The sequence below is a fragment of the Camelus ferus genome, chromosome X, assembly GCF_009834535.1.
Source record: "Camelus ferus isolate YT-003-E chromosome X, BCGSAC_Cfer_1.0, whole genome shotgun sequence".
Lineage (NCBI taxonomy): Eukaryota > Metazoa > Chordata > Mammalia > Artiodactyla > Camelidae > Camelus > Camelus ferus.
The window spans coordinates 95,911,975-95,933,525 of record NC_045732.1 but is presented as its reverse complement, the minus strand read 5'-3'; the positions used below and the strand labels follow the sequence as shown (position 1 = coordinate 95,933,525).

Below are 21,551 nucleotides of genomic sequence, written 5' to 3'. Positions count from 1 at the left end.
AAAGGACAGAGGCCAGCTTTCAGAGCAAGGTGTTTGGAACTATATTTCCTCTTTCTGTTTCCTCTGTAGCACTCAGCACAGTATGTGGCACACAGTAATTTCCATAACTGCTGATTGGTTGGTCACAGAGGTCCCCAGTCTATGACTTTCTACTGGAGACGGAAGAGAAGGCCATGGGATTAGTAAGATGAGTCATTACAGCTGAACAGAAAGATCATCTATTTTGTACTTAAATGGGCCCGACAATTGAGATAACCTTTGTAGGGGTCTAGCATGGTGTCTGGCAAATAGTGAGTACAAATGGTACTCAATATGACTATTATTATAAGCAGAAATATGTGCCATAGGACTGAAGCTTCCCAGAGGGTCTCAATCGGTAATCAGATGCTGAGAGGGAAGGAGGGATGCTAACATGCAGGAGTCTTTGCTAAATGCATGAAGCTGGTGGGGGTTAGGGAAAAAAACTGAAGAATTCCCAGTTCGTATGCTCAAGGACATCTTATCAACATGTTCACCTGAAGTGCTCAAGTTTTCTCAAGACCCAACGCAAGGTCTCTCTCAGCAGCAGGGAGTAGTCCCAGATGGTTTGCGGCACCCCACGGGACTTGTGGCCCCGCGCCCAATCCGGGGCGGCTAGTGTCCTCAGGCTGGACATGAGCTACTTGAGGGATGCTTCTTGTGCTGCTCTCCTAATCTGAAGAGCACTCCATGTTCTACAGTTTTCTTAATTCACTCCTACAGTACTAGTTAAAACGAACCCATCCTTGTCCTATGGCCCCAGGACGCTGGCATTAGCTAATACAAAAGCTAATTCATTCTGCGGTGTTAATGATCACTTATCCTCATTTATCCCAGCTGATCGTGATGTAATACGTTCATTTTAATGAACCCTGCCATGCCAACCTAAAGCAACTTGGTAGTTTCTGGCACCTGAGTAAGCTGGTAGGAGGAGTGACTCAGGGGCATAGAGGAGCATATTTCAGTCTTCAAACCATACCATGTAGGCAGCTCTGCTTCAGATCAGTCTGGAAAGTCAACTGGGTACAAATGATCAAAATAACAAAAATAGGGGCAATTGCCTACTCAACCTATGTGTAGGTCCTACCAGCTGTCACCTTATCTAATTCTGTAAACACTTTTGAACACCTCCTCTGAATCTGGCACTGTGCTGACTGCTGTGGATACAAGGATGGCTATGACACATCTTCAAGCTCCTAGATCTGCGGTCCAGCTGGGGCCCCTGACAAAACTTAGAGCTGTTCATTTGATTGACAGAGAAAATAAAACAGCAGAAAAAGCCCGGCAGCTGTTTGCTTATAACCATTTACCATCAAAGACTTCCCTCGCTAGTATAAATACTTCCTTTTGTTTCGAACACAAAGATGAAGATCTCCATGTGAAAGCATCTAATCTTAGAGGTGAAACTAAACAAAGAGCAATTGATCAGAGAAGTGAGGTCTGCAGTGGGCAAATTGCTAGTCTTTTCCCAAACAAACCAACATTGTCCCCACTACAAGTCCTTTGAGGAGGAATCCACTAATTAAACCTGCTTTTACCATGACAATTCAAAGCATTAGCACACTGGAGATCCCTGGAATTAATAGGCAGCAAATTCCAGGTGGTTTAACTGGAATATTCCCCCCCACCCCCACCCCTGCTGGTAAGAATCAAAATCCTGACTTCAATGGAATGGTAAACTATTCAAAGTAGAAAGAACCTTAGAGATCACCGAATCCTCATATTTTCAGGTGAGGAGACTAAGGCTCAAAGAGACCAGGAGACATACTTACACCTGCACATCCAGAAAATGGCAGGGCTGGGCCCAGAATCCAGAGCTCTTGAATGCTACTCACTCCTTCACCTAGTCAGCTAGTCAGTCAACTAAGTTTATTGATCACCTACTATGTGCCAGGCATTATGCTAAGTTTAGAGGGGTGGGGGCTATACAAGTGGCTTCTATCCCTGTCCTTATAAAGCTTGGGGAGACATTTAACAAATGACTCATTAATTATTTATGAATATGATCCATGCTGTGAAGGATAAGTACAGGATGCTATGTGAGTGATCCAGCCTTGTTGAGGGAGTAAAAGTCTCCCTGGGGAAATCGTGGTTTAAGCTAAGAAATAGAAGACGAGAGTGAGTCCACCAGTGAGGTAAAAATTGTCCACGTGGTTGGCGGGTGGAGATGTGAGGGGAGAGAACATTCTAGATAGCATATGGAAAAGTTCAGTTAGCCCAAAGCTTTCCTAGCTCCCCCATGCTGCCTCTCTAAGAGTCTAGACATCCTGACTTATTTTTATAAAGCAACAGAATCTCCACTCTATTTTACTTCATCAGAAGTATGAGTATAGTGGAGAGAAAGCCATCTGAGCCATCTGGACCTCTGAAAATAATTATTAAATCACTACTTCGATTAAACAATTATTTTTACTTACCGATGCCACACACCAAGGCCGATAATCAGTGTTTCAAGCTTCTGAAAAGGTCACATCCTCATCTTTTGGCATGGCACCTGAAAATTTAAAAAAAAAAAACCTATGTTCAAAGAGTAGGTTTTAAGTGATGCTCATTGAAAACAAGTCCACAGTTTGATGTAGAAATGAGGACTGGTGGCATTTTCACATATGGATGCAGAAAGAGATCTACATAGCAATATGTCATCAGACAGAACCCAGATCTTAACCCCTTCCAGCTCTCATTGGAAGTGCCCTGTCCACAAGAGCAAGCAGCTAAAACTATGCAGCAGGTGCTAACCCCTCAAGGGGTTTGGAATCCTACATCCCAGATGTGGAAGGACAATACCGATGCTCTCAGAGGTCCCAGTTTCTGCCATGTCACCTTGAATGTGTCCGCAATCAAGCCCCACCCCAACCCAGCCAATTTCAATTCAGGTTAAAATTAATATTAATATTAATTAATATTAATATTCCACTATGACCAGCCACACGCAGCACAATAATCAAAGCTACTGTTTCAGGCACTATATGTTTTATATGCATGATATCATTGAATCCTCCCAGCAGCCTTTTGACCTGGGCTCCATTCTTGCTATTTCACAGGTGAGCAATCTGAGTCCCTGAGAAGCTGACCAATTTGGCCAAGGTCACACAGATAGCAAATCTCCCCCCACAAGAATATCACCACCACTGGGGAATGGATTTGTGTCCACCTTGCTCACTGCCATATCCCCAGCATCAAGAACAGTGATGGCTATAGAACCAGTGCTCAGTAAATACTTGGTGGAGTTAGATCCCAACCAAAGCAGTCTTCTTCTAGATTCTACTTACCCACTGAACACACTGCTTCCAAGAACTCTATCCTTTCAGTCTTTATCCATCTGAGTCCTCACCGTCCCTTATCTGGAAACAACAGTGTGCTCCTAACTGCTCATCTTCACTGCCATTCCTGGGTTTCCCAAGTTTTGTAACTCTTCCTCCCATAACATTTAAGCTAAGGGACACCCCTTATGAACAGCCTTCTGGATGTCATAGGTCCCTGGCTTAGTCACCATGATGGCATTTAAGATAGTTCCATGTTTACATCCTAGCTTTGACATATTCTACTGTGTGATACTGGTCAAGTTATGGTACTTCTCTGAGCCTCAGTTTCTTTATCTGTGAAATGGGGAATCACTTGGGAAATTGCTTACCTTCTCTGAACCCCAGTTTCTTGTTTATCTCCCAGGTCTCTTCCAGCTCTCAAGGCCTCAGAGCTAACACACTGGTACCCCAGATCTCCAGCTGTCCCGCCCCTCATGCCTTACCTCCCCTTGCCAAAGTCCTGCCAAATAGGTCCGGTGCGTTGAGAATTTGCTGGACCTTCTTCAGTTACTAAGAAATCTGCCTACATTTACTAAATACACAGAATTCAATGATTTCTTACCTCTATTGAAGAGTCATTCCTACTATTTCTGCCTTTATCCCTATCTAAGTCTTTTTATGCTTAAGATCTAGAAATGTACGAATGAGCAGGATGTCTCCTGCCAGGGAATTTGATGATCAGAGGTTGAAGCCATGAATAGTAAGTATTTGAGGAGAAGTATTAGCTATATAAAGCCGTTAGCTTGTTGATAGGAGCTGGAAGCACTCCTATGAATAATTCCTACATACTTACCTTTTTTCATGTTTTCCTTTTCTGAAAGGAAAGACTACACTAAAATTAGGAAAATAACGGCCCCTGTTTTATAGCCAGAAATATTCCACTCATTTTCTTCTTGCTCCCTTCCATTTTCATGAGGAACGCTACGGGGCCCTATAAAGAGTGCTGTTCTTGTGGATGAAAATACTACTGTTGTCCCAGGCTCTTCTTGTGAGCAGTCACTCTCACAGGTGCTATCACCTGGGTGCCCAAGGTCTACCGCGCGGTCAAGTCCATCTGGTCCCCTTACAAACTGGCCTGTGACTTTGGCCTCAGCACGGCAGGGAATTTCCAGCCACTTCCCTCATTGTCTCTGAGTCGATCACTTCCACAAACAGAAAGAACCATCCCTGCAATAAACACCTTCCTGGTCTTCACGCTACTCCTCAAGGCTTCTGTGCTGAAAGGATTTGTATTTTCACTCCTGGAATCCAATCCACAAATGTTTCTGACTCTGGAATACTGGTGGTATTATAACTGGAGTGACAAAGACACGCAGAGACAGTAATAATCTGCGGGATGGGCTAGTTCAGGTGAATTTCCTAGAGGAAATTACATTCCAAGCAGGTGCAAAGCAGTGCCATCTGGCTCCCTGAAATTGATTGGGTGACAATCGATTACAACATGTGTCTGATCATTTCATACATTGTGGCAATATATTGGGATCAGGAGACCCTTCAATTCAGGAATGGAACAGCCCCTTCAATGCTTGGCCCACTCTGAGTGGGAGCTCAGAACATAAATAAAGCAATAGTAGCTAATAAAATAATAACTCCATTCATTAAGGCAGAAAGTATTCACTGGCAACTGTGTTATGTCACAGCAACAGTATAGCAGTAAATAAGGCAAGAGGGTGCAAATGGCAACACCTCTCCCAGAGACGCATAACTGGACTGTAAGCGCAAATAGCAAATATGCATTGAGGACCACGATAATTGGTCCTTTATCTTCTTATAAAAACAAAGGTTTATTTGCCCTTTTAATGGGCCAATAAAATTAAATTGGCATCCTGTGGTGTGTGCTGAATACATAATCAGAAATCTGAAGCACTAAAACCAATTTTTTTTAAAAGGCGGAAAAAGCAAAAGCAGAAAAATCCAAAATTCTGAACAGTGTAGAAAAACAACCTAGGAAAATAACGCAGTTCCAAGTCATATCTCCTGACTGGGTAGCAGATTCCAGAGCGGTCACTTCTGCTCCTGAAAGCTGAGGGGCACTAAGTGGCCCCACAGTTCTTCAAAAGCAGAGGCAGCTTGACATTGGGGTGGCCCCGGAGGAGGAGAGGAAGGGATGGGGCGGGGCAGGGCCAGAAAGTAGGTGACTCTCCACCAAAGAGGAATTCACAAAACTTTGAAAGCAAAAGCAGTCCTCCTGAAAAGGAATGTTTTGTGCTACTCAGAATGTCTTTTAAAGTACAGTGCCTGTAATCCTCCCAAAGCTGCTCATGTTGAGATCTTCAGAGCAAAAGTACAACAAAAACCTCATGATGCACGAAGCGCAGTAAATTAAAAAAAAAAAAAAAAAAACCATCTCCCTCCTGATTTCTCGTTTTGATGGCCAGACACATACATATTTGTTTAATGAGTGACAGCACGTTGATAATACTTTTCTGTATTTGCTGGATAGATGAAAGAGAAGGGAAACTGTGTTATCATTCAATTATTTTTGGCAGCAAATATATTCGCATGCTCTACTCAGAAAAATTATTAATTATGCACAAAAGAATTTTGACTTAGAAATCTCAGAACACTTTATAGAAATTCATTGTGTAGAATGATTCAGGTGTTCAGATAAATAAGGAAAAAGGTAGGGAAACAGAATGAGTCCCAAAGAACACTTCCTTTAAAATGTCTTACAATTGAAGCTTCCTAGTGAAGGCAGAACTACCTAGAGGTCATCCCTCTGCCTCCAACCAAGAACAGATGGAAGCCTTCCTGAATAAATCAAGTGCATTTGCTTCCCACAGAGAAAGATTCTTCAATTTTTCTAAGAGCCTCTCCTAGTTTTTTTTCAAGCCTCTTTCAAACCAAAAGATCCTTTCACAGCTAAGGGAATGCATGTTTTGTTTCCTCCATGTTTCTCCCAGGCACCTGTCAAAAGCCACAGCTGCCTGGCCAACACACAGGTTCAGTACCACCCACAGCACTTTGGAGCTGACTCCTTCTTAGGGACAGATGAAAACTAACATGGGAAGAGGAACATTGGCCAAAGTGGGAGCCCCCAGGGTGAAGGAGAGCAAAACATAATCCTAGAGTCACCAAGTCGGGAGCATTGCTTTGTGCAGCCTCGGCCCCGCAAAGACAGATCTTTAACCAACTTCACCAGACGTTTCATTTCAAAGGCAAAAGAGGCCACGCAGCCCGATTGTGCACTGAAACAAAAATCCCAAGCAATACAATAAAATTAAATACTCGTAATTGACTAATTGCGGGTACAGTTGGCTGCTTTTCCCCCCGGAGAAGGCGTCTTCTATATGATTTCTGGAGCATTGAACCCAGTGCAGCTGTAATTATTATTATTCCTATAATAATAGGGTTCCTACAGATCTTCATATTTTTACATGTTTTATATTCATTATGGTTAATCCACAAAACATCTCTTTGGGGTATATAAATAGTGTCCTTGCCAGTGTGCTGGAGAGGAGCAAGAGCTCAGAAGAAGGTAAAGTGGAGGTCACAGGCTGAGTCAGCAGCAACTTAGGAAACAGAACTGGAAAATTCTGCTTTTCAGTACCAATGTATGTCATCAACTCATTAAATGCTTATAATATGAACCCTACATACTAAGCCTAACACAAAACCATCGAGACACACGTTATGTGTTTCCTGGCTCTCCAAAAGCTTCTCGGCCATTGGTAGACATTCATGTTCACATACGTGAGGCCAACAGGCCACAGCTTGGTTGAGTCGTGCTAGGATCGAGCACCAATACGGGGGCTTCAGCACAAGTGTGGCTGGCATGCAGAGAAGGAATAGGTTCCTTGAGGGAGGAAATGGGCACCAAAAATTCCATGAAGGAGGGAGCTTTGGCAGGTTTGACAAGGTGGGCCAGAATTGGAATGGTAGAGATTTGGGAACTGACATTCCACGATGGGGACACAGCATGAACGAATGCTCAGCAGCAGGCACAGTTAAGAAGTATGTCAGGAATAGAAGGACCAACTAGGCTGGGGCAGACAGTTCCTACTGCAGAATTGGGGGAGACAATTTTGGATAGATCATGAGCCCTAATGATGGAGGGCCACGGGGTAGAAAACAAATATGCACTATTTACTGAGCACCTACTATGTACAGCTCTGTGTGTCATGTTTTTCTAATGTAAGTTCCAGGCTCAAGGGTTCAGACTTTATCTGACAGGCAACAGGGAGCCACAGGCCCAGTCACTGGGTCCCAATACCTAAAATGAGAGTGTTCACCATTACCTCACTCTCATGTCCTTAGCCAACCCCTGAGGACTTCCTGGTGTGTTTTTATGACTAAATATGCAGCTTCTCTCGGGCAATGCCATTGTAAACTGAAAATATGAAGTCCTTAATTTTGCATGGCATTGCACAAAGAGAATTACAGAGGCCTAATTCCTCTTCTTCTTGGAGCAAATGGACAACTCTGACATGGTCAGATGTATTCATCCGCAGCACATAAAAGTCACAAGTTTAATACATGAGTGAGCAGCAAAGCGCTAGAGGGGGCTCCTTACTCTGTCTACAGCTGAAACAGTCTACAAGTTACATGTGTTTACTTCATTCTAGCTATTTCTAGCTATTTTTAGTCAGATCCTTCCCCAGGGAGCAAGTTAGGCACTTTGGGAGACATAGTCTTGCTTTCAAAGCACTGAAGGAGCATCTGCAGGGTATGTGAAGAGGACTCAGGTGTTCTGTGTTGCTGCAAGAAGTTGAAGTAGGATCCCATTTGAATGGCACTCCGCACCAGTAGTTTCTCTTCTCAGCTGACACATGGACTAAGTTCTAAAAGAAGACATGGTCAGCATACAGGCAGCCTGGGTACCAGAGCTGTCCATTAAAGCACATAGGCTCCAGGCTGGAACAGAAGGACTGGCCAGCACTGAACCTAACCCCAGAAGATGCTCATGTTTCTGTGGGAAGATGCATTTACGGTCCTAACTCAGAAGTTCAGTGACACATGTTCCCTAATCATTCCCACCTGAGATAGTGGGAATAGAGAGTCCACCAGCTCCACCCTTAGGTGTCAGTTCAATGGGACTCCAGTTGGATGGGGGAGGGTGAGTTCAGATGGAGCATTGGAGAGTCTGAGGAGGGATGGACTGGGAAAACAGGAGATGGAATAAGGTGGGACTACTAGAGGAGGCGATAAACAGTGAGGACTCAAATGCTGTAGATCAAACCAGTGCTAAGCTTGGGACAGGGCATGGAGGTACAGTGGTGTGAGGTGGTAAAGAAATACATTTTATTTAATGACCCACAACACACATGCATATATTTGCTAACCAAAACAAAAGCTTGATGAAACAGTATTTACCCTTGCTACCTGGATACACTTTGGCATTTTTCTATTTTATGTCTTTAATTTTTCAAAGGCTAGGTCATCACTTACTACTTTGATTTCATAACCCACTAGTGGGTTGTGCCCTGCAATTTGCAAAACGCTGCTATAAGGAAAAGAGAGGAAGATTGGTTTTCATTTATCTTTCGCTTTCTCCTTGATCAGTCGTAGACTCTGGCCTGGAACAACTCAGAAGTGAGGTTGAAAAAATGAGAACTGGGATTAGAGTGGTGAAGGTGGGTTCCAGGTCATACACAGGGAGAAGAGAAAAGTTGGGGAGAACAGTGAGATCTTGCTGTCACTAGGCCAGCTGTGAATGCCCTAAAATGAGGTCATACAAAAGGGAACTTGAGCTTCCAGCTCCATGTCTCCAGCACCTGGCACAGTACTTGGTACTGTTCAATATAATGAAAAATACCTGCTGAATTGATACACATAAGTTAGAGGCTGTTTAAACATTCATGTCTGGTTAAAACACAGTGAAGATCAGAACCTACCTCAGGCAAATAGCAGTTTTGACAAGGTTTGTTGTTAGCAGCTTTACCCCTCCCTGTTTGACTCTGCCTTAAGAGCATCCAGCGCTGCATTCAGATGGCAAAGAGGCCCCCACACTATGGTGGCCCCGCATGGAGAGGCACTCTCATGGGAGGTAACGAAAAGACAGATCCTTCCTGAGTCCTACTACCAGGCCTCAAAATTTTCCTGACCTGTGTCCTGTTTCTTCAGTGCCTGCTTCTCAGAATTAATCTGCTAATCCAGTCTATACTGAAGTAGTCATGGGCAAGACTGATTGTGTGTTCCCCTCCCAGGCCACATTGGTCATTTAACAGGGAATTTCACTATCCTAATTTATAGAGGTGGGTGTTTCAAAGCTTGCAGTAGTCAATGGAGAAGACAATTGAAGCAGGAAGACTTTCTAGGGGCCCTCAAACTACACTGTAAGGCAACTACCTAGTCTGCCTACACATTGGCAGTTTCCATTAACCATTAAACAATGCTCCCCTCCCAGAAAAGTATGCGAGTTGCTAGTCCGAGGCCTAGAACAGAGAGAGTAATGAATAAATGCTGGTTAAATTAGAATCTAAAGCATTTAGTTGGGTAGGCACAGTAGGTAACTTTAGTAGGACCCACGAGACCAGCACTGTCTGTGATGATGGAAGTATACCGTGTTGCCCTGTCCAATACCTGGAGCTATAGAGTGCTTGAAGTGGTGTGGCTGGTGTAACTGAGAAGCAGAATTTTAATTTTATTTAATTTCAAACAATTTAAATTCAAACAGCCACATGTGGCTAGTGGCTACTAGATCAGACAACGCAGGTCGAGACCATCACCAGACACAGGAAACACATTTTGAGCAAGTGCCTGTCTCTCATTAGTGCCCTTTTTGAAAAGCTGGGTCTTTTTCTAAATTAGCCCCGAGACATGAAATTCCTCTCTCTCTTTCTCTCTTCCAAGAGATGTCTTTTTTTTTTTTTTTTTTTGAACAAAGGAGTATGGGGAGACTTATGGGAGCTGGTTTCTGAGGGTTGTTTTTCTCAGATTCGAGCTAGAGTACCAATAGTTCCCAATCAAAGTGCCTTTAAAATAGAGAGTAGCTGGACCCTACAATGGCCTGCAAGGGCCACTGAGGTTTTTCTGAATGGACAGGCACCTCTGACTGGACCTCTGTGGCACAGAGCTCTGCACAGGCCCAGAATGTCCTCCCAAACCAAGACCGGGGAATAGCTGTTAAAAAAAATCCAACCAGTGAATTCAAGTTAGAAACAGTACCTTTAATTTAAATTTGCCTTTTTTCCTGGAGGAAAAATGGGTTCTTTGTTCTTCAGGCTGTTGGAACATATTTCAGGGAACCGAGGCTGTACAGATTTTTAACGCAACGCAAAGGTGAACTGCTTTGTATAACCACCAATTCTGCGTATTGTGAAGGTGGCTTTTCAAGAGTTGCTTACCATCAGGATTGCATTTGGGAAATTTTATGAGGCTGTTTGCAATTTGTTTAAAGTCAACTGTTAGGCAAGGATGTTAAGGACCATAGACCCCAGGAAGTGATCAGACATCAGTTATTCTACTTGTAAAATAATAAAGGGCAACAAAGGGCAATGAATCAGTCTTTGACCAAATAATGACACACTGCTTCAGTGAAAGGGTAGAAAGGAGCAGTTTCCCAATTATTCTAGTCCTCTGTTCTTTACCAGAAAATACTTCTCTGTCTCCTCTCAGCATCCTCTTCTTTTTTCACTTGCTCCTCATAAACTCAATAATAAATAGTAAATGTACATGACCAGAGATGATGAGACCAGGAAAGAAGAAAATCATTCCAATTATTTTTTTCCTGAAATTCAGACCTGTGACCGTGTCTGAAGAAGAGATCTCAGTATTAAGAGTTATTTGTATTGCCTAAACTGCAAGTGTATTAAAGATCCATTTGGAACAGACTAAAGAATTCTAGCCAGTGTGTTTATTACCTGATTGTTGTCATCCTGGAAAGTGTAGGGGTGGAGAATGAAGTAGCCTGGCAATTGATTCTCTCCTTGACCCTGTCTTCTTCAGCATTTTTGTCAATAACACTTGGATAATGCTACCGAAAACAGGTTGATAAAATTTGTAGATGACACCTAACTGGGAGTGACAACTAATAAACTTGCTAAAGTTTATTAGATTTAAAAGACTGGGTCCAAATCAGGAGGACATTGTTAAAGGGGAAAAGGTGCAAAAAAATTAACAGCACATATCCAGGGTCGGGGGAAGTCTGGCGAGGCAGAAGTTCCTTAACAAGATATTTGGGATATAAATTCAAGGCCACTATGTAAGAGTTGGTGCCATAGAATTCTAGAGTGGACAGGTAAAAACAAAAAACAAGAAAACAATGCCATCCTAGGCAGCACTGATAAATACATGATGTCTGGTCCAAAATGGGCAGTGGGGGAGCATCAGTTTGCTGTCTCCTGGATGGATTCGACCTCACCTGCAGTGTAGTGCTGAGTCCCAGACATCAGACCTACGACTGACATTTAACAAACTGAAACATGTCAAAAGGAAGATGGCCAGAGTGGTGAAGGCCTGGGATCTATGACATACACCTGAAGTGCTAGGAGTGATTAGCCTGAACGAGAGACGGCACCAACAGGTGGGCTATATATCTTCAGATGTTTGAAGGCCTACCATTCGAAGAGAGAGTAGGTATTTCAGTGAGCCTCAAACAAAAAGAAGACACCATAGGTGGTGAAAGTTACAGAGAGGCAGATATGTGCTCAATATAATAAAGACATTTCTAATAATTAGAGCTGCCCAAAAGCAGAATGCACTACTTTGGGAAGTGGTGAGTTCCCCATCATCAGAAGTGTTCAGAGGAGATGGAGTGGCGACCTGTCAATCAAATTATAGAGGGGATTTGTGCATTGTTTAGGAGGGGGTGACCTAGGCCATTACTCCCAACATGAAGAATGAGAGGCTAAGGAATTCAAACAGAGTGGGAAATAAAAGTATGTCTTCCTGACTGGCAATGGACCTAAACATTTTATTATGTTTATATGGTTTTGGTTTTAATAGTGAAATATTTCAAGCATACATAAAATAACAGATAACCATTAATTAGCTTTTAAGAAGAATTTGTTTAGGGGCCCGGCTCACCCTCCGCCAATTCCAGCATGGGCTGCAAAATTAAAGAAAATGGCTTTCAAGTGCTATATGACACAATACCAAACTTGAAGCTCTTGTCGGTGCATGACAAATCTTAGGTCTGCTTCAAAGGCATCATAAGAGTTCATCACTTTCCTGCCCAGCTTTAGAAATTGTTTCATTGACTGTGACTGGATCACTGGATCAATTAGTTTTTCAATTAAGAGTTGTGCTAAAATCTCACGTAAAATGAGTCACAAGACAAGACAGGCCCCTGACAGCTTTAGATGATTGATGGAGATACGTGGGTGAATGGCAGAGATGGAGGCTGGCAAGAATGACGATTCTGTTGAGTTATTTGTTACGGTCACTACTGGGAGTCAAGAACTAATAGCACTTCCTCAATGACACTTATATCGTGGCTTTAGTAATTTTTCAAAGGAGAGTTTCAGCTGTTATTTTCATGTAATGTCAGCACATCCCTGTGACGTGGGCAGGGCCGGTGTTAGTTCTGCTGGCTGACAAATGACAGACCTGAAGCCCGTTGAGATAACTGGCCTAAGACCACACAGCAGATTCGGGACTGAACCATATAAAAACCCACTGCCGTATAAAAGCACTGAAAAATAATTTTTTAAATAATATTTATAGCAGGTATCATTTATCAATTGAGCAGAGACTTCTATGGAGTCAAATACTTTGCACAAATCAATTTAATCCACAAAATAGTGCTATGGGGTAGGTACTGTTATCCCAATGGTTATAGACACAGAAATGAGGTTTTGGGAGTTTAAGTAACCAACCCAAGGTCAGTCATTTGATCTCAAAGATAAAATCCAAATTTTTCCACCTCCATTGCCACAACTCAAATCCAAACTAGTATTGTCTCTCACCTGGATTGCAGGAAAGCATCCCGAATGTGCTCCCTGCTTTCACTGATGCCCTCTTCAATCTATTGTTCATAACCAGCCAGATGGATCTTTTAAAAATATAAATCAGCTCATGGAATAACCATGATCAAATTCCTTCCAAGATTTCCTCCTATGGTCCTTAGAATAAAATGCAATTCCTTTCCAGCATCCTGCAAGGTCCTCTGCAGTTGTGTCCCTGCCTCCTACCAGACTCATCCTGCACCCTCCTCCTTACTGGCCACACTCCAGCCAGGCTAGTCTTCTTTCAGTGCCTCAGATATATCAAGTGCTGCCCTCCGTCTGCGCCTCAGCAAGTGCTATTCCCTCTGCATGGGGTGCTCTTCTACTCTTAGGCATCAGCCCAACTGTCACATCCTCAGATAAACTTTCCCTGATCTAATCTCAGTTAAAGTCCCCTTGTCACATAGTCTCATAGCACCCCAATACCTTCCCTTCTTAGTACTTAGAACATGGCAGTCACACATCGGTATGATTCTTTTATTAATATTTGCCACCAGTACTAGACTGTTAAGTGCTATGAGGACAGAGATCGTATCTGTTTTGCTCAGTGCTGTATCCCAGCACCGAAACAGTGTTTGTCACACAGTAGGAACTCAAAACTTTATTTATTTCATATTCTTTTTCACTAAAGGTTATTACAAGATATTGAATATAGTTCCCTGTGCTATACAAAGAAATTTGTTTTTTTTATCTATTTTTATATATAGTGGTTAACATTTGCAAATCTCAAACTCCCAAATTTATGAAAATGAATATATGTATATATATGCATGACTAGGACATTATGCTGTACACCAGAAATTGACACATTATAACTGACTATACTTCAATTTAAAAAAACCTTTTTTTGATGAATGAATAAATTAAAAAATGAATAAGCAAAAAATTTAAATCCTTGAGGCCAATCCTTAACCATATGTCTTGATATAAAAGGGTCTAAAAAGCACCCCCTTACCCTCAACCCATCTCAGTGCTTCTGTGGAGGGGTGGTTTGCACTTACAGTTGCAGAAAGGAATTTTCCAAAATACACATGTTCATATATTAATGCCTGCATTTGCAAGCCATTATATTCAAGTAGGATCAAATGTTGATAATGAGTGTTTTCTTTGCCAGCATTTAGATACATGCCATGTAATTGCAAAAATAACCAGTTAGACTGTCGGAAGGCAGTACTACTCCTGAGAGCAGAACAAAATGTTCCAGGGAATTAACCCAAAGATGGTAATTAAACCATGGAATCATCAGCTGGAGAATGGGACTGACACCTTGTTCTGACTCTGGAACCTATAAGCACACACTGTGGTTACTAGAATCCAAGATCAAAGGGTGTTCAACGGGACGGGGAGGCTGATCCATATGAACCCAGGGAAGGTATGAGCTAATTTCTACCCTACACCCACCCCACCTCATCCATCCTTTATCTAATTCTTCCTCTCCTACATCCCAGGTTAAACACAAATAGCCAATTTAAGGGCCAGACCAGGGAGGTATTTGCCTATACGGTAGGCTTTGAAGAGTCCACCCTTCCTAACTTTCCGTCACTGAAATAACTCCTTTGGGATTACGTAGATATGTATGCATTTTCACTAGGTTAAGGGCTCGTTCTCTGTGGAGAGGAAGTCATAAGCCAACTCTGTGGTTATCAAACAGGGGCAGGGAGACAGGGGCAGGGAGTAATGTTGCCCCCCGCCCCGGGAATATTTGCCATGTTTTCAGGCATTTGGGGTTGTCACAATTGGCAGGTGGTAGTGGTGCTACTGGCATCTAATGGGTATGGTCCAGGGATGCTGCTAAACATCCTACAATGCACAGGACAGTCCCTCACAACAAAGTATTATCCAGCCCAAAATATCAATAGCGCCAATGTTGAGAAACCCTGAACTGACTCATTTGCAAAGATTCACTTATTAGTCCATAAACAACTCATGCACAGAGCAGATTCTTGCAAAAATGGGAGTTGGAATAGGTGTATTTTGATCAAACAGTTGGAACAGAAAGGAGGATGAGTAAGCTGACAGCAGTGCCAACGACAGATTGGAGAAAAGACTTGAAGCAGGTGACCTACTCTCATACCCTGAGAGAGAAGGACTGAGAATCTGACCAGAGATGAACAGAAAATGGCTACCCTACATGCTGTAGAGGTAGAATTGATGAAGCATCACAAAAGAATGAGGCAAAGGTGACCCTTAGGACTCTATCTCGGGTGACTGGAAGAAGAATGATACATCAGGAAAAATAGTGACCAGAGGAGCAGATCTGCAGGTGGCAGGTGGGAGGGGAGAAATTATGTGCTGAGTGTGTGATGCCATGAAGGCCTCCAGGTGAGGCTGTTTTATGAGCAGTTAGGAATGTGGATCTGGAGTTCTAGAGTGTGTCTGAAGGTAGAGGTATCTGCTTGGAATTCATCCACGTGGAGGCAGTGAGATGAGATCCCCTACTTGGCCCATACCAGAAGCTCCATACATATTTGTTGAATGAAAAAAACAACCATTTAGAGTAAGAAGAAAAAACGGCCAAGGACAAACATCTTTGGACACATCTTCATCGAGGGAGTGGACCAAGAGGCAACTTAAAAGGAGGCATCAGGAAGGCACAGCCAGCAGAGTTTAGTGCTCTTGAAACAAGACTGAGCAGTTTCAAGTAGGAGGATTTGGCCAATAATATCAAATGCTGCTCAGCAGTCAAGTTGAATGATGTCTGTGAATAGAGTTGGATTTGGCAGTGGGCAGGTCGTCATCCAACATTAGAGAGCAGGTTCAGTAAAGTGATGGGAGCAGACACTAGGTTGCAGATGCAGAGGGCTGCAAGGTCCTCATCATCCCATCATGAGTGATGAGGATAAGGAAGGAATTAGAATGATAGCTCATGGAGGTTGCAGGGATTCAGGGGGAGGTAGAATCTTTCTAGCCAATTTTTAGCCTGACAGGAAGAAAGCAGCATAGAGAGACTAAAGGCACACACTTGAATAACTCATTGCCATTGTGTATTTTCTGAGTATGTCAATTGTATTTTTGAGCTTCCTATGAAACTAAATAGGAAAAAAAACTAAGTAGATGGATTGATCTAGAGAGTTAGCAACTTTTAAATTTTGCTGTGTTAAGTGTATTAGTTTTCTATTTACTACTGTAGCAAATGACCACAAATTTAGTGGCTCACAACAGCCCAAGTTGTTGGTCGGAGTCTCATTGGGCTCAAATCAAGGTATCAGCAAGGGCTGCATTCCTGTCTGGAGGCTCTAAGGGAGGATTCATTTTCTTGCCTTTCCCAGCTTCTAGAGGTCACCCACTTTCCTTAACTTACAGCCCCCTCCACCTTCCTTCATAGCAATGGCTGGTCAAGTCTTTCTCATAACACATCACCTTGATACTGACTTTTTTTTTAACCTCTATCTTCCACATTTAAGGACCTCTGTGATTACATTGGGCCACCCAGATTATCCAGGATAATCTATTTTAAGGTCAACTGATTAACAATCTTAATATTATCTGCAGCCTTAATTCCCCTTTACCATGTAACCTAATTCACAGATTTGGGGGGATTAAGACATGGACATCTTTTGGGAGGCCATTATTTGGTCTACCACAGACAGTGGTATATATGAATGGTATCAACATCATCATCATTTCAGAAGTGGAAGGACTCTATCTACAACACCGGAAAATAGAAATGATATAGAGAAAAGGACTGTCTTTCCTAAAAAAGAACAGTTGTCAGCCTTACCCCAACACAAACACACACACATACACGCACACACACGTGCGCACACCCACACACCCACACACACACATACATGCATATTTCACCAGACTGGAAACTTCACCATGGACCAACATCACAGCTTTAGAAAGCATTGAACTACATGATCTCTCACCTCTAAGCTTCTTTGATCCCCTGGAATTCCCTGTGCTGCGTGTTACCTGGAGAACCTTCTTGTGATACATCTCTACCAGTTCCTCCATAGCTATATTTTCCTTCTTCCTGCTTGTTTCAAATGTGATCATTAAGTCAGCAAGAGACTTCAGTTTCCTTTTTTCCCCCAATTCAAAAGGCTGTGAAAAGTGTTCTGTAAATGATATGCAATACTGTTATTCAGATCTTTGGGGTAATCAAGTTGTTTGACATTTTTGTAATGATGCCTTTTGGAATATGGGTGGCTAATTAGCTGCCACAGCGTACATTAACAATACCTGTCCCGACCCTACAGACTTGGGGACTATAAATAAAAGCGTGACAGCTGGCTCCAGCCTTGCTTGTCACTCACCGTTGAAGGGAACACAGCCAGGGAGCTACACTAGAATCCCCAGGAATCCAGAATATAGTCAGAAACAACGTCTTCAACTAGAAGAATTTGGTGTTTTGCTAGTGGGAAGAGATGGAGACAGGCACTCTTAGGAAGCAGACAACCATGATATCTCATACTGGGAAGGCACAGAGGCCCCAGGGAGAGACAGCATTTTACCAGAATGAAGGCATTATATAGGGAGGGGAAGAGTCAGAGGACAAAGTCAAATTAGCAGGGTTTCTGCCTTAACTCATTACTACCCAGGAGTGACCTAGGAGTGAGAGCAAGAAAGAGCACTGAAGAAGTGCATAAGGAAGGTGAAAGGGAGGGCAAGCTGTGCTAGCGGGGATTCGGGCGGGAAGTCAAGGGCAATGGCTGCTGTGGGGAGCGGAACTTGATGGGGTCAGCAGAGGGCAAAGTGTGCTAAAAAGCTGGCAAGAGGAAAGAAATAAGGGAAGAATTATAACTTGGTTGCCAAGTTATATGTTAGGCACTGTGCTAAGTATTTTCCAGGTACCATTTCATTGACTCCTCAGCCAATGACAATAAGCAAAAGCCATGTGTATAACTAAGACATACTTTATATTTATTGTACTTATCTTATTGGTTACTGTCTTTCCCCTCACTTGTCTATAAGTTCCAAGAGAACAGGATCCTTTGTCTCTTCTGTATCTCCTGCTACTTAGAACAGTGTCAGCACTTAGTAGATCCTCAATAAATGTTTGTTGCATGAGTAAATAGCTAACAGTAATTGAGTATCTATTATGTGCCAGGCACTCTTATAGATAGATGTTTCCCACAAATGAACTCATTTTAGCTTTTACAACCAATGCTGAGACAGGCACTATTATCCTAGTTTTACAGATGAAGAAACTGAGTTAGAGACACAGAGATGTTAAGTAACTTGTCTAATAAGTAATGGATTCAGGATTTCAACCTATACAGCCTAACTCCACAACCTGCCTTTGTAATCAGTATCCTATACTGAGGCTCAGAGAGGTCAAGTAATTGGCACAAAGCCACGCAGCTTAAGACTGGCAGAAATTTGACTGGAAACAAGGTCAGCCTGTCTCAGAAGCTGTTGCCCTTTCCTTTGAACTCCATGGCTTCATAAATTTGCCAGGACAACTGTTTCTTCCATCATCATTTTACCAGTGGCTAGTCTCCTGAGATAAACAGTAGGTGTGGTTCATTAAGGATTCAGATAAAGATAGCACATGTTGCCCAAAAGAATCTTGAGTCCCGAAAGATCACACACCAGTCTGCCACCTGCTCTCAGTGTTGATCTTTGAGGCTGGAGGGAACTGAGAGAAGCAGCCGGCAGATGAGACATGGGGAAGCCCTGGTGGACCATCTCTGCTGAGCGCTAGGCATTGAGGGTAAGTCACTTTCATGCCAGGCACATCCTGACCCATGCTGTCCCAGGTAGCTCTGGAGTGGGGATGGGTGGAGATGCTGATACAGCGTTTCTGAGAGACTGATTCATAATTCATGGTGTGACCTTGTGCAAGACACTTCGTTTCTTTGTGTCACAGTTTCCTGATGCCGGGGAGGCGTCAGTGGAACTCTGTGCCGAATCCGAAGAGCTCCACTTTATCTCTTAGGTATTAGACTTTTCCACGTAAAATTTCATGTGGAGAAAGGATTCTACAGTAAAAACTCTGCTTGAAAAAAACCACTGAATGAAATAGCATTGAAGTTCCTTCTAACTCAAACACTCTAGGAATCCCGAAACATAGACGCTGTCCTTTGGGTCAGCTCAGTGTTCTGTTCAGCCCGACTTGCCGCGGGCCCGGGGACCCGCCCGGAGAGGCTGTGCTCGGTGTCCTAGGCTCCAGCTTCACTCAGAGGCTACGACTCCAGTCCTCACGTGGCAGCTGGCTTCCCCATTGGGCCTTCTGCTCATGTTACTCATATATGTTGAGACAGAGCAAAGGTAGCCACACACAGCAGTATTTGCAGGGCAGCGGCACTCTGCTTTATATGAAGGGAGTAGAATATTCACTGATTTTCTCCTCGCCGTCTTCTTGTTGCTGTCCGCCGCCCCGTGTCTGCCTGTGCGACCGCAGTCGCCTTGTGTTCCCCGAAGGCTGCCGCTGATCTCTAACACTCCTAAGTCCCTTGCCTGAGCCGCAACCAAAGCTGTAAGCTTAGTTAGGAATTTTTTATTTTCACTGGGCCCCCTCACACCTGCTCACTCACACATTTTTATACGGTCTTCCTGAGTCTCACTCTGCTTGTCATCACGCATTAGGCTTCAAGATTTCACTGGATGCTCCTTCCTGGAGTCTGGGTTTCACATATACATTATGACTCCCTTCTTACAAAGGCTTAAAACAAGCAAAAATAACATTCAGTTGTTTAGGTGTGTGTGTTTGTATATTTTTTAAAAACCAAGCAAACAAACAAAAAAGCCAAAGTGATAATAAATGCAAAATTCAGAATTGTGGTTACCTCGGAGGAAGGGAGGGATCAAATCGGGGAGATAGAATACAGGAGGAAGACATAGGTAAACCTAAGTTATTAGTAATGGCATAGTTCTTAGGTTGGATGATGATTTTATGAGTGTTCATTGTATTATAAACTAATTAATTTAGTTAAATAAATATGAAAGGTCCATATGTGAACTAGTAATGAATGACTAACTCTGTACCCCCGAGGTTCAAAAGCATTGATTATTAGAGTAATGCAAGGGTTTTTTTTTAATTAACCAGAATCTTAACATTATAACATGCTATAAATTTTCCCTTTCCTTCCAATATACCAAGGGGCTTTTTGAAACTCTACGTGGATCATAGCTATAGGTTTGTCTCTCTCTGAGTTTATTTCTCTCTCCATTGTTCAAAATTTAGTCAGGTTGGAATTTCCTTGTTGAAAAATATGTTGCATCTCCCCACGGGCTATTTTTGTATAGGATTCGTGGATCCTCATCTCTCTCTTGGGCCTTGCCTGCTAGGTGATACAGATCAAAGAATTATCGGCTACCTGCTGAATTTTGGTGGTGAAAGGCCATGATTGCTTATTCCAGCCTTTCAGCCCCAAGACCATGAATAAGGATGGGTTCTTCCTAGGGTTGCCAGATAAAATTCAGGATCTTCAGTTAAATCTGAATTTCAAATAAAGAACAAATAATTTTTTAGTGTATGTATGAATTTGAGGCATACTTATAGTAAAAACAATTTGTTCTTTATCTGAAATTCAAATTTAATTGGACATTCTATATTTTTATTTGCTAAATCTGGAAACCCTATCTCACTCAAGTCAATGAATCCTCTCCAATGTCATTGTTGGTTTTTATCCCAGGGAGTGTGACTTTTGGAGTTGGACTCAGGTTCAAATCCTGGCTCCTCCACTCAAGAGATAGAACATTTTGGGGTGGGGGGGTCTCAATTCTTATCTATTAAATAGAGATGATAGCAACACCTCATGAGGTTGTTGGGAATATTAAATGAAATAATATTTGTATAGTAATTAACACAGTGTCTGGTACCTACCAAGCTCTCAATGGCTGTTAACATTATCATTGTCAATTTTATACAGAACATTATGTGCACCAAGCAACATTTGACCTTCTACTGCAAAATTCTACATTGACAGGATTAATTTGGGAATGGGACCCTCCTTAGTGTCTCCCTTGGTGATCACCAAGGCAAAGTGACATCTAGCCACTTCCTTTTGTTTCTGAATACTCCACTTGGTCCCTGTCATGGAATGCCCCAGATTCATTCTCTAATTAGCTTTCACCTTTTAATATAAAGGCTTTTTGTGCATGTGTTTGGAGGTCACTTAAAATTCCTCAAGTTGGAGGCTATTGTCTTCCCTGAAGAAGATGCTTGGATGCTCTACCCTCAAGCCAATGACTACTGAGTTTGGCTGATAAAAAGGGGTAACCTCTTTGCACTCTCTTCTCCGACTCACCCATCCCCATCAAAACTTACCCATCCACTTTCCCACTTGTCCTGGCATCTAATCAGACATACTAATGGCTAAAAATGATTCTATTTAATCCCCCTCCCAAGCCACAGACTTTTTTTTGCCAGAACTCTAAACTGGAAAAAGTA

At 42.6% G+C, this 21,551-nt stretch overlaps 1 protein-coding gene across 7 annotated transcripts in view; it reads left to right on the top strand.

Moving 5' to 3' along the window:
- The window catches only part of GRIA3 (glutamate ionotropic receptor AMPA type subunit 3), a 260,463-nt gene that overhangs the window by 45,472 nt on the left and 193,440 nt on the right, over window positions 1–21,551 (top strand). The gene's annotated exons all lie outside the window — the stretch shown is intronic.